Raw genomic sequence first — 14,725 nt, 5'->3', positions numbered from 1 at the left:
ACTCAACTTCACTTTGAAGCCTTTCCATATCCTCTTCACCACTCACCTTCCAACTAAGTTTCATGTCATCGGCAAACTTGAAAATGTTACTTTTGGGTTCCCTCATCCAAATCATTGATGCGTATTGTGAATAACTGGGCCCCAGCGCTGATCCCAGCGAGACCCCACAACAGACTGCCCGCAACTTTGAAAAACATTTACTGCTACTCCCTCTTTTCTGTCGAATAACCAATTCTCGACCCACGGCAGGATATTAACCCCAATCCCATGTGCTTTAATTTTGCACACTAGCCTCTTGGCCGCGATCTAGCGGTCCATATAGTCACGGGAGCAAATCCCGCAGTGGGCACTAAATCCCGGGAGCGGCCAAAATCGGGATTGGTTACGAGGAGAGGTTGAGTCGACTGGGACTGCACTCGTTGGAATTTAGAAGGATGAGGGGGGATCTTATAGATACTTATAAAATTATGAAGGGAATAGATAGGATAGATGCGGGCAGGTTGTTTCCACTGGCGGGTGAAAGCAGAACTAGGGGGCATCGCCTCAAAATAAGGGGAAGTAGATTTAGGACTGAGTTTAGGAGGAACTTCTTCACCCAAAGGGTTGTGAATCTATGGAATTCCTTACCCAATGAAGCAGTTGAGGCTCCTTCATTAAATGTTTTTAAGGTAAAGGTAGATAGTTTTTTGAAGAATAAAGGGATTAAGGGTTATGGTGTTCGGGCCGGAAAGTGGAGCTGAGTCCACAAAAAATCAGCCATGATCTAATTGAATGGTGGAGCAGGCTCGAGGGGCCAGATGGCCTACTCCTGCTCCTAGTTCTTGTGTTCTTATGTTCTAAATCCCCGATATAGAGTCACACTGACTAATCATGAGGGCGGGGGGTTCTTTAACTGTATACAGCCCCATGGACAGACAAACCCAACCCCAAGTCAGGGAAAAGATCAAACATGGCGATGGAATTGAATGCCTTGATGGAACAGGTGGGGGCAGTTGACCCATTGGAGGTTCACACAGCCAGGGGACGAGTTCTCCTTCTTCTGCAAGGGACACAGAGTATGTACCAGGATGGATGTCTCCATTGTTTTGAAAGCGGTTCTATTCGGGATAGTGGGAATGGAGTGCTCCGTAATCATAATCTCCGACCACACTCCACATTTAGTGTAAATAAATCTTTAGCTTTGTTCAATATAAAAGCTAGTTGTGGTCTTTGTGAACACTACGCCAACCTATCCTAGGATCTGAAGCACAAAGAACATCACGGGATGGAGAGGTATCCAAAAGGGCGACAGAAAGCATAGGTTCCGGTTACCAAGAGAATACGACCCGAGATACATTCACGTCAAAAACTTCCTCCGCAAGGCAACAACGTCGTACCCCCAGATACCAGGACACTGGTTAGCAGAAGAACTGCTGGATGCAGGAAACCGAGGGAAGGGAAACTGCGCAGAAATGTATGGAGGTGGGACAAGGAAAAAATGGGAAGAGGAACTAACAGAGATAATGAGAGGGCTTTGGATCGAAGCACTGCACAGGGCGGTCTTCACCACCATGTGCGCAAGGCCGAGCCTAACGCTGCTAATGATGGTGCACAGAGCACACCTAACCAGAGGACAAATATGAAAGGTGCCAGGGAGGCCTGGCCAACCACGCCCACATGTTCCGGGCGTGCCCCAGACTTGTTGGGTACTGGACAACCTTGAGGCCGTGTCGAGGGCTGTGGGTGTGAGGGTGGAGCCAAGCCCAAAAGTGGCCGTGTTCAGGATATCTGATCAGCCAGAACTCCTCATGGAGGGGGGGGGGGGGGGGGGGGGTGGCTGAGGCCCTATCCCTTTGCCTGCCTGATTGCCAGCCGGAGAATCCTGCTGGGCTGGCGATCGGCAGCACCACCCAAAGCTGCAGGCCGGCCGTTCGACCTGGCGGGATTTCTCAGGCTGGAGAAAATCAGATTTGCCGTCCATGGGTTGGAAGAGGGTTTCCACAGGACGTGGGAGCCGTTCACCACAACTTTTTTCAAGACCTGTTCGTAGCCAGCAACCAGTGAAGGCCCCCCCCCCCCCCCCCCCTTCACTGGTTGCTGGCTACGAACAGGTCTTGAAAAAAGTTGTGGTGAACGGCTCCCACGTCCTGTGGGGGAGACACGTCAGGGGGGAGACATGAACGAGCCACCGGACAGAGAGGAGAAGGAAACGGGGGGGGGGGGGGGGGGGGGGGGGGAGCGCAAGGCACACAAAAGAACGTGAGGGACAAAGGACAAAACACTGGGAACTGGTCAGAGGGAAACTTGTAAATACATCCTCTGGTCATATTGGGGGGTGTAAAATATGATTGCCAGCGATAGGGGCACTGTTGTAGTGAAGACTTTTGCTTATGAATAGATATGTTGTTTTTTATGGCACAGTTTTGTCATTTATAAATTGTTGGATATAAAATATGAAATTCAATAAAAATATTGAGAAACAAATCTCCCCCTCCCCCCAAGGCAACCTGACCAAAAACCAGTCGTGATGACCATGCTGGGGTGTAAATGTGTCAGTCGGTCCCAAGGATTGAGGGATGTGCCTGGGCATTGTCCCCTGGCACTCTGTCAGTGTGAATTGCCAAGGGGCAATGCCAGGGGTCACTGGCATGGGACACTGGCATGGGACACTGGCATGGGACACTGGCATGGGACACTGGCATGGGACACTGACATGGGTCGCTGGCATGGGACACTGGCATGGGACACTGGCAAAGGTCACTGGCAGGGGACGCTGGCATGGGGACACTGGCATGGGACACTGGCATGGGTCGCTGGCATGGGACACTGGCATGGGTCGCTGGCATGGGACACTGACATGGGTCGCTGGCATGGGACACTGACATGGGTCGCTGGCATGGGACACTGGCATGGGACACTGGCAAAGGTCACTGGCAGGGGACGCTGGCATGGGGACACTGGCATGGGACACTGGCATGGGTCGCTGGCATGGGACACTGGCATGGGTCGCTGGCATGGGACACTGGCATGGGACACTGGCATGGGTCGCTGGCATGGGACACTGACATGGGACACTGGCATGGGACACTGGCAGGGGACACTGGCATGGGACACTGGCATGGGTCACTGGCGGGGTCACTGGCATGGGACCCTGGCAGGGGACACTGGCATGGGACACTGGCATGGGACACTGGCATGGGACACTGGCATGGGACACTGGTATGGGACACTGGCAGGGGACACTGGCAGGGGTCGCTGGCATGGAGACACTGGCATGGGACACTGGCATGGGACCCTGGCAGGGGACACTGGCATGGGGCACTGGCATGGGGACACTGGCAGGGGACACTGGCAGGGGACACTGGCATGGGGCACTGGCAGGGGACACTGGCAATGGGCACTGGCAGGGGACACTGGCACACTGGCATGGGGAACTGGCATGGGGCACTGGCAGGGGACACTGGCAGGGGGCACTGGCAGGGGACACTGGCACACTGGCATGGGGAACTGGCATGGGACACTGTCAAGGGACACTGGCATGGGACACTGGCATGGGGCACCAGTATGGGACACTGGCAGGGGACACTGGCAGGGGGCACTGGCATGGGGCACTAGCAAGGGGCACCAGTATGGGACACTGTCAAGGGACACTGGCAAGGGGCACTGGCAGGGGACACTGTCAAGGGACACTGGCAGGGGACACTAGCATGGGGCACTGGCAGGGGAAGGTATATCCTCCACTGGTGGGGGGGGGGGGGGGGGGGATGTTCCTGTTCTGCATGCCGGGTGGGGGTGTTCCCCTGTCAACCGGGGGAGGTCCTGATGTCAATGGGGTGGGGGTTGGTATGTCCATGCTGGGGTGAAGTTGTTGAGTGGGCGTTCCGATGTCTGTTGGGGGAGGAGGCCTTACATTTAATTTTGAGATCGGGATGACCTTTATAAATAGCACCCTGATCTCCGATACCTGGCATGTTGAATCCAGTTGATATTTTCTTTTTTTTAAATAAACATTTTATTGAGGTATTTTTGGCATTATAACAACACAATAAACAATGTACATGAAACTATAAACACAGTGCAAAGGCCGTCTCCCTGCCTTACAGGTCCCACCTTTATTAACCCCCTACTCTAAGCTAAACTAACCCCCCCCCCCCCCCCCCCCCCCCCCCCCCCCCTTCTGCTGATGATTAATTTTCCGCGAAGAAGTTGACGAACAGTTGCCACCTCCGGGCGAACCCTAACATTGACCCTCTCAAGTCAAACCTGATTTTCTCCAAACAGAGAAAGCTAACCATGTCCGATAGCCAGGTCTCCGACTTCGGGGGCTTTGAGTCCCTCCAAGCTAATAGTATCCGTCTCCGGGCTACCAGGGAAGCAAAGGCCAGAACGTCTGCCTCTTTCTCCTCCTGGATCCAAGTGTCCTGCTATCACATCCTTTCTAACAGACTCTAGCATTTTCCTTACTAACGAAATGAAAATGGAATGAAAATCGTTTATTGTCACCAGTAGGCTTCAAATGAAGTTGCTGTGAAAAGCCCCTAGTCGCCACATTCCGGCGCCTGTTCGGGGAGGCTGTTACGGGAATCGAACCGTGTTGCTGGCTTGCCTTGGTCTGCTTTCAAAGCCAGCGATTTAGCCCAGTGAGCTAAACAGCCCCTAACCGGCCTGGAGTTCTGTTTTCTCCCTCCCTCCATTTTTAAATGGGGGGGGGGGGTTATATTTACCACCCTCTAATCTGCCAGGACTGTTCCAGAATCTATAGAATTTTGGCAGATGGCAACCAACACATCCACCATTTCCATGGCCACCTCCTTTGCTACCCGATTATCTGGCACTGGAGATTTAACGGCTTTCAGTCCCATTCATTTCTCCAAGATTATTTTTCTAGTAATGCTAACTTCCTTCAAATACCCCCGTCTCACTCGCCCCTTGATTCTTTAACATTTCTGGGAAGTTATTGTGTCTTCCTCCATGAAGATAGTACTAAAGCAATTGTTTAATTTAAGATACTTGGGAAAAGGCACAGAGTGGAGGGGTTAAGGAGAGATTTTCTAACGTATTGAGTTCTTACAATGTGGAGTCCGTTGCTGGGGAGGGCGATGGAAGCAGATTCAATTGTATCTTTCAATAAAAAAACTGGATGAAATCTTGAAACCGAAAAATCGACAGGGCTATGGGGAAAGGGCAGGGCAGCAGGACTTAACAGGTGTCTCGCGCAAAGAGCCATCACAGACAGAGGACCGAATGGCCTCACTTCTATTCTGTACAATTACGTGATCAGAATTTGGGACAGCAGAGGAGAGGAGGAGGTACAGCAATACTGGCAAAATGCTAGAGAAGGGTACACACTCTCATTTCGTCCCTTGGGGTCTCACCTCTGTCATGCATACACCACCGAGAGCCATTGGCGCTCCCTATTCCTCTGGCCTTGCAAAGCTTGGATGGTAATCCAAACAACCTGACTTGCTCTTTGAACCTTCTCACTCAGAATTAGATTCTTATCCTCCTCGGGCATTCCTTAGCCTCGATATTGGTTCCATTTGACCTGTAACTCCGATGGCCTCTGCATCCCACTCAGTAGAATTGTATTATTGCGCTTAAAAAGCAAAGCATTCACTCAGCAAGTATCTCCTACAAAAGCAAAGCAGGCAGAAAATCTCACCAAGACAAATCATACAGGATTATCGGATATAAGAAGTTGATGGAGCGTAAAAAGGAGTTTAGATACATTTTCAAGTTGCCGAGTCGTAGCATGTGGCAGATAATTAAACTGCAAACTAGCGCAAATGCAAAGAAAAATATTGACCCAAATGAGAATTCAGTTATTATTAATTATGGAATTGCTGGTGGCCATTCAGCATTAAATGTCTGTGCGGACAAAACAGCCATCTCCAGCCTCGCACACGCGCAAGCAGCGTGTACCCTCAATTTGTTCCTCAGTCGAAGAAATAATTTGCATTTCTCAATCTCAGGACATCCCAAAATGTTTCACAGTCAACAGATGCCTGCTGGTGTAAAGTCACTGTTGTGATGTCAGAAACAGCACGGACAATTTGTGCACAGCAAGGGCAGCACGGTGGTCTAGTGGTTAGCACAACCGCCTCACGGCGCTGAGGTCCCGGGTTCGATCCCGGCTCTGGGTCACTGTCCGTGTGGAGTTTGCACATTCTCCCCGTGTCTGCGTGGGTTTCGCCCCCACAACCCAAAAATGTGCAGAGTAGGTGGATTGGCCACGCTAAATTGCCCTTTAATTGGAAAAAATAATTGGGTAATCTAAATTTAAAAAAATAAAATAAAATTATAAAAGAAATTTTTTTTTATTTTTTATTAAATGTGTGCACAGCAAGCTCCCACAAACGTACGTGAAGCAAAACAAGGAAAACACTATTAAACAAGCCAGCTTCTGGACTTAACACCAAGTTTACCTCCAGTGCTCCGAGCCTGGGTGGGCTTTTGGCTTGTCATCGCTGTCTAGTGATCACTGCTGGACAGCCCGTGAGTATAAACACCAGAACATAAGAAATAGGGGCAAGATTGGGCCATTCAGCCCTTCAAACCCACTCTGCATTTCAATGAGGCCAAGGCTGATTTACTGCTTCATTTTCCCGCACCATCCCCGCGTCCATTGATGTTTTTAACATGTAGAAATCTCTCGATCTCGGTCTTGAACATGTTCAATGACTGAGCCCCCTCAGGCCTCATGGGCAGAGAATTCCAAAGATTCACCGCCTTCTAAGCAAGGAAATTCCTCCTCGCCCCAGTCCGAAATGTTCTGCCCCTTACTCTGAGACTGTGCCCCCCGGTTCGAGACACCCCCAGCCCCCAGCCCAGGGGAAACATCCTGCATCGACCCTGTCGCCCCCTGGATGAATTTTGTATATTTTAAAGAAATCACTTTTAAAACCAGTGAATAAATCTATTTAATCTTCCCTCACAGGGCAACTCTCCAATCCCAGGGATTAGTCTAGCTCGGCGAACCTTCAAGTATTAGTTGAAATGAAAATGAAAATCGCTTATTGTCATGAGTAGGCTTCAAATGAAGTTACTGTGAAAAGCCCCTAGTCGCCACATTCCGGCGCCTGTCCGGGGAGGCTGTTACGGGAATCGAACCGTGCTGCTGGCCTGCTTGGTCTGCTTTCAAAGTTCCGTGCACCAGGTGAAGAAGGGATTCGGTGAAAACCAACACTCCCCCCCACCCCCCCCCTCCATGGGAAATACCCTGAGGGTCCCCCAAAAAACGGGGTGTTTCTCAGCCCTGCACCACCCACAAACATCCCGCTAAACATGCCCAGACCCGGACATAGATTTATTTTCCGGTTAAATCGCGCCCCATAGAAACTTTACCACAGAAAACGTCTGTGCTGTTCTTTCTGAATTGCTAAATTCAGGAAGGTTGGTGTAGTGTTCACAAAGACCACAAAATAGCTGTAACTTGAACAAAGCAATAAATTTATTAACATACTCATTTGGATTCGCCACGTAGTCCTAAATAATACACCGTTGATTATTAACATGTAATCCATGCTCATCTACAACTAATCTCTGTACTATTATAAACTATAATCTGCTCTTACTCACACTATCTTTCCTTCAGTCTGTCTCGAGCTACCTCCTTCAATTCTCTCCCCCATCACTGTCTTATATACTTGTAACTCTAGCTCCCTCTAGTGGCTGATCTAGACATTTCATTAACCCTTGCAGTCCTTACCACAATGATAATACCACAAAGTCTATTTAACCATCGTGTCTGTTCTGGCTCCTTGAAAAGACTCCCACTCCCGCTGGCCTTTCTCCGTAGCCCTGTACTGTTGACTCTGCTCCGGCCGCCCTTCCAGGCAGCAGATTCCAGGTCAAAACAACTCGCTGAGTAAAGTCGTTCTTCTCTTCTTCCCTTCAACTCTCTTTCGCCAATGACATTAAGCCCAGGATATTTCGGATGGCCTGATATCCCGCGGCTGTTCCATGCTCCAACAAGGACTGGTTGGCTGGAGGCAGAACGTCCGCCCCTCATTCGGGAGGAATTCCCACCCTCGGCGAGCTGCTGGCAGCTCTTCGATCCCTGCAGAGGTTAGTGTGGACAGGGTTGGGACAGAGTGTAACTCCCAGGTGTCCAGGGCCGGGTACATTTTGGAGGCCGCTGGCAGAGAGGATAGGGAATGTCTGTGGGTGGGTGGGTGGGGGTGGGCGGGGGGGGGGGGGGGGGGTAGCAGAAAGTAGGGGACTGGGGTGAAGAGGTCAGGGTGGAGGGGTGCAGCAGATCCAGAGGTGGGGGGGGGGGTGCTGCCTGAAGTTAGAAGGGGGTTCCTTGCACCCCCCTCCTCTCCAAGGCCTAATCCCAATCATTTCCGGGCTTCCCCCACATCCCACCAGCTGAAAAATGGAGACTGGATGGAAAATGGTCCACAAATGGTCAATAATTGGCCACTTAAGGACATCAATTGGGGAAAAGGTAGATGGCCTGTCCGTGGACACGCCCGCCCCAGCATAAAGTTGATAAGTGGTTGGGTCAGCGGGAACCCAGCAGGCAACCATTTGTGCTATTTCACACTCCCTCCCCCCACCGCCCCCGGCAGGGGAGTGTGAAATTTAGGCCTCAATCTGGCTCCTCTGGTTACTGTGCCACTTAGCACTGAAAACCGTTTCTCCGTGTTTACTTTGTCAAAACCTAAATAATTTTTGAAAACCCCTATTCAATGAACCTACACTGCTCTCAGAAGAACAATCCCTGCTTCCCTGGTCTCTCCAGGTGACTGGTACCATTCGGGTAAACCTTCCCTGCATGCTCTCTGGCCTCGACATCCTTGCCAAAGTGTGGTGCCCAGATTTGGACACAGCACCCCAGCTCAGGTCTATGTAATGATTTTGAAATGCCCAGCATAACTTAATTGCTTTTGTACTCGTGCATGTATCGGATGACCCTGCATGCTTCTTAAAAGCCTCATCAACTTGTCCACCCCCTTCAAAGATTTGTGGCTCTCTGTTGATGCACCTTTGGCTATGAGCCCTGAACACGGACCGAGGAATGGTCCTCCACCCAAATAGGAGCCCTTCATTGAATGCACATAACAACGGCCAGCAGGCTACTCGACAGTGAGGGCAGCATAGTTGGTGCTAACCTCCACACGGGTAGGTTTTCCGACCGAAGTCACTGGATAGTGACCAGGAGCAAGAAGCCTGGTCAGTACCTTTTCTTCGCCTTCCAGGAGCAGGAACTGTTCTTTAGAACATCACAACTTCAGCCCGGCTGAGGTGAACATCAGAGAAACAGATTTCATAGATTTCATCGAATTTACAGTGCAGAAGGAGGCCATTCGGCCCATCGAGTCTTGGAAAGAGCACCCTACCCAAGGTCAACACCTCCACCCTATCCCCATAACCCAGTAACCCCACCTAACACTAAGGGCAATTTTGGACACTAAGGGACAATTTAGCGTGGCCAATCCACCCAACCTGCACATCTTTGGACTGTGGGAGGAAAGCGGAGCACCCGGAGGAAACCCACGCACACACGGGGAGAACATGCAGACTCTGCACAGACAGTGACCCAAGCCGAGAATCGAACATGGGACCCTGGAGCTGTGAAGCAACTGTGCGAACCACTGTGCGGCCGTGCTGCCCTTGGACTGAGTCTCAGTGTGTTTATCCTCGGATACATGGGAGAGCTTTGCGACTGAGGATTAACTTTATGTTGGCTTGTTCAGTCCAGTGCTATTAGAGCCAGACATACTGTAAGGGACTTTGATTTAATCATTGCTCATAGCATCTGATACTGGTGTTCGCAATACACACCTGGCGTGCATCCAGGAGTGACATTAATTCCGAGACTTATTATTAACTAACATGTTGAACAAATCAGAGGACTGGGATGTAATGAGAAATTTTAATCTGGCGCCCACTGTTGGAATGCAATCAAATTCTACTGCTTGCTGTTGCAGTTATTATAAAAATTACAGTGCGGAGAATTAGTTCATTGGCATGCGGTGTTTAATTAAAATATCAACACACGCTTTGATCCGAGTGACTTTTGACATCCTATGTTTAGGAAACTCCCTGAGCTGATTTGCAAAGTCTGTAACTGTTAACATTTTGACAGGCGCTGAATAATTCACCCAGCTCCAGCTCACGTCGGCTCCTGGCCTCCGTGAAGCTTCGCTTCCTTGAGCCGGGTGTGTGGGCACTCACCCACCGGCACCTACAGCTACTTTGCACCCCCCCCCCCCCCCCCCCACAAAGCGCCCAATCTTCACGCTTGAGTTTAGACCGAGAGTCTCGGCAGATATTCGACCCCGGGAGGCCTCGCAGCTTAATCTCATTTTATCCTTACCCGACGGCCAAATTTGTGCGCCTAGTTGAAGTCACCCTAGTAGTCATGGGTGACTTCAACTTCAACTTCCCAAACATTGAGTGGGAACTCTTTAGATCAAATAGTTTGGATGGGGTAGTGTTTGTGCAGTGTGTCCAGGAAGCTTTTCTAACACAGTATGTAGATTGTCCGACCAGAGGGGAGGCCATATTGGATTTAGTACTTGGTAATGAACCAGGGCAGGTGATAGATTTGTTAGTGGGGGAGCATTTTGGAGGTAGTGACCACAATTCTGTGACTTTCACTTTAGTTATGGAGAGGGATAGGTGCGTGGAACAGGGCAAGGTTTATAATTGGGGGAAGGGTAAATACAATGCTGTCAGACAAGAATTGAAGTGCAGAAGTTATGAACATAGGCTGTCAGGGAAGGACACAAGTGAGAATTGGAACTTGTTCAAGGAACAGGTACTGCGTGTCTTTGATATGTATGTCCCTGTCAGGCAGGGAAGAGATGGTCGAGTGAGGGAACCATGGTTGACAAGGGAGGTTGAATGTCTTGTTACGAGGAAGAAGGAGACTTATGTAAGGCTGAAGAAACAAGGTTCAGACAGGGCGCTGGAGGGACACAGTGCAAAGATGTGCGGGTTAGGTGGATTGGCCATGCTAAATTGCCCGTAGTGTCCTAAAAAGTAAGGTTAAAGGGGGGGGGGGGGGAGAGGGGTTGTTGGGTTACGGGTATAGGGTGGATATGTGGGTTTGAGTAGGGTGATCATTGCTCGGCACAACATCGAGGGCCGAAGGGCCTGTTCTGTGCTGTACTGTTCTATGTTCTATGTTCTATAGCCAGGAGGGAACTGAAGAAAGGGATTAGGAGAGCTAAGAGAGGGCATGAAAAATCCTTGGCAGGTAGGATCAAGGAAAACCCCAAGGCCTTTTACACATATGTGAGAAATATGAAAATGACTAGAGCGAGGGTAGGTCCGATCAAGGACAGTAGCGGGAGATTGTGTATTGAGTCTGAAGAGATAGGAGAGGTCTTGAACAAGTATTTTTCTTCAGTATTTACAAACGAGAGGGGCCATATTGTTGGAGAGGACAGTGTGAAACAGACTGATAAGCTCGAGGAGATACTTGTCAGGAAGGAAGATGTGTTGCGCGTTTTGAAAAACTTGAGGATAGACAAGTCCCCCGGGCCTGACGGGATATATCCAAGGATTCTATGGGAAGCAAGAGATGAAATTGCAGAACCGTTGGCAATGATCTTTTCGGCCTCACTGTCAACAGGGGTGGTACCAGAGGATTGGAGAGTGGCAAATGTCGTGCCCCTGTTCAAAAAAGGGAATAGGGATAACCCTGGGAATTACAGGCCAGTTAGTCTTACTTCGGTGGTAGGCAAAGTAATGGAAAGGATACTGAGGGATAGGATTTCTGAGCATCTGGAAAGGCACTGCCTGATTAGGGATAGTCAGCACGGATTTGCGAGGGGTAGGTCTTGCCTTACAAGTCTTATTGACTTCTTTGAGGAGGTGACCAAGCATGTGGATGAAGGTAAAGCAGTGGATGTAGTGTACATGGATTTTAGTAAGGCATTTGATAAAGTTCCCCATTGTAGGCTTGTGCAGAAAGTAAGGCGGCATGGGATAATGGGAAATTTGGCCAGTTGGATAACAAACTGGCTAACCGATAGAAGACAGAGAGTGGTGGTGGATGGCAAATATTCAGCCTGGAGCCCAGTTATCAGTGGCGTACTGCAGGGATCAGTTCTAGGTCCTCTGCTGTTTGTGATTTTCATTAACGACTTGGCTGAGGGAGTTGAAGGGTGGGTCAGTAAATTTGCAGATGATACGAAGATGGGTGGAGTTGTGGATAGTGAGGAGGGCTGTTGTCGGCTTCAAAGAGACATAGATAGAATGCAGAGCTGGGCTGAGAAGTGGCAGATGGAGTTTAACCCTGACAAGTGTGAGGTTGTCCATTTTGGAAGGACAAATATGAATGCGGAATACAGGGTTAATGGTAGGGTTCTTGGCAATGTGGAGGAGCAGAGAGATCTTGGGGTCTATGTTCATAGATCTTTGAAAGTTGCCACTCAAGTGGATAGAGCTGTGAAGAAGGCCTATGGTGTGCTAGCGTTCATTAGCAGAGGGATTGAATTTAAGAGCCGTGAGGTGATGATGCAGCTGTACAAAACCTTGGTCAGGCCACATTTGGAGTACTGTGTGCAGTTCTGGTCGCCTCATTTTAGGAAGGATGTGGAAGCTTGGGAAAAGGTGCAAAGGAGATTTACCAGGATGTTGCCTGGAATGGAGAGTAGGTCATACGAGGAAAGGTTGAGGGTGCTAGGCCTTTTCTCATTAGAACGGAGAAGGATGAGGGGCAACTTGATAGAGGTTTATAAGATGATTGGGGAATAGATAGAGTAGACAGTCAGAGACTTTTTCCCCGGGTGGAACACACCATTACAAAGGGACATAAATTTAAGATAAATGGTGGAAGATATAGAGGGGATGTCAGAGGTAGGTTCTTTACCCAGAGAGTAGTGGGGGCATGGAATGCACTGCCTGCGGAAGTAGTTGAGTCGGAAACATTAGGGACCTTCAAGCGGCTATTGGATAGGTACATGGATTAGGGTAGAATAATGGAGTGTAGGTTAACTTCTTAAGGGCAGCACGGTAGCATTGTGGATAGCACAATTGCTTCACAGCTCCAGGGTCCCAAGTTCGATTTCGACTTGGGTAACTGTCTGTGTGGAGTCTGCACATCATCCACGTGTGTGCGTGGGTTTCCTCCGGGTACTCCGGTTTCCTCCCACAGTCCAAAGATGTGCAGGTTGGGTGGATTGGCCATGAAAAATTGTCCAAAATTCTATGATTAACCTAGGACAAAAGTTCGGCGCAACATAGTGGGCCGAAGGGCCTGTTCTGTGCTGTATTTCTCTATCTCTATCTATCTCTATCTAGCAGATGGGCCTGCTGCCAGCGATGGAGAGTGGAAGATCTGGGTGATTTCATTTTCTTGCCCGCCTAAGCGCACTCGGGCCAGTTGCATTGCCCACACCAGTCCCTGCCATTTTCACGTTCAACTCCTTCCCTTGGGTACAGCTCGCTAACAATGCTTTGCGTTAATGGCAGATGTACGATGTAATTAGCTGAAAATTATTGATTGTAAAACATTGTTTCGGTGAATTAAAACAGTAAATATAACTGTGAGAGCAATCACACTGGGAGGCAGACTTTTAAACAAGTGCAATAATTTGGTGTTACTTTTCGCTTCCAAAATAAGAGTGGACAAGGGAGCTTGCAAGTTTTGATTTCTAGTCTTTGTTTAGTTAGCTGTACTTGGTTACAGGATAGTTAAATGACTTAGTCTACTGCTGAAGTAGTGGTAAAGCTCCCCAAAGTCCAAATACACGTTGTCTACCTGCAATGAAGTGGAGTGTGAGTTACCATTGATTGGGCATTGGCATGATCGAGCACCATGACCACTTGACCAAAATCTACCTGTTCAGGCGTCTAATTTAACTGGGGAGCTTTGACTTAAGCCTTTCACGTCCAAGCATTAGAGAAATAAAAACAGAAAATGCTGGAAGTACTTGACAGTCTGACAGCATGCACGGCGAGAGAAACAGAGGTAACGTTTCAAATTGAAGGGTCACAGTCCTGAAATGTCGGTCTGAATCGTACTGGGGGCTTTGGGTCTCTGACGCCGTGATGAAAAGTGGATCTCAGGTCCGCACTTTCCAGTAACGGAACTGGCTTGGCCATCGTACATTCCACACTCTGTACGAAGAAATGTTCTCTTGCCTTCTCTGTATTTCTTTTGGGATTATCTAAGAATTTGCTTTGAGGGGATCATCACATTAACCATTGAAAACAATCCATGACCACTTTACCCTTACTGACGGGAGTTTCTGCTCCGATTCCATGGCCACTATCATTTTCGTGACCTTTAAGAGTTCAATCAAGCCATTCCTCAACCTGAGCAGTACTGGAAATAGATCCAATTCCTTAAATCTCTATATCTGCAACCCTAGTAATGTCCTGTTCAATCCATACTGTTTATCCCCATTGCATTCATTTTCCTTCCTACAATGGAGTGACTTATGTTGGAAGCAGTAGTTGATTGAGGCTCTAGTTTTGTATTACTTCCTTGCTTTTATGTTCCTCAGGATATGCTAATTTATGCTGCATATTTAGGTGGCTGTGCATCTTGACAACAACATCCCCCTGCCTCATTTCTACTCACAACTGCATTAATTGCATATCTCAAACTGTATCTGCCTCCCCTCTGCCCACGCCACAGGCCTGACTGTCTATGGGCATGATTCAGCGGCCTTGCCGCACCAGACCTGGTGTCGGGACGAGGCTGTTGAATCTCGCGAGATTTGTGACGCCCAAAACGACTCGTGAGATTTAATGAAATTGAATCCCAAAACCTCAGGTACCT

Source organism: Scyliorhinus canicula, chromosome 12 (genome assembly GCF_902713615.1).
Source record: "Scyliorhinus canicula chromosome 12, sScyCan1.1, whole genome shotgun sequence".
Classification (NCBI taxonomy): domain Eukaryota; kingdom Metazoa; phylum Chordata; class Chondrichthyes; order Carcharhiniformes; family Scyliorhinidae; genus Scyliorhinus; species Scyliorhinus canicula.
This window is presented reverse-complemented; position numbering follows the sequence as displayed.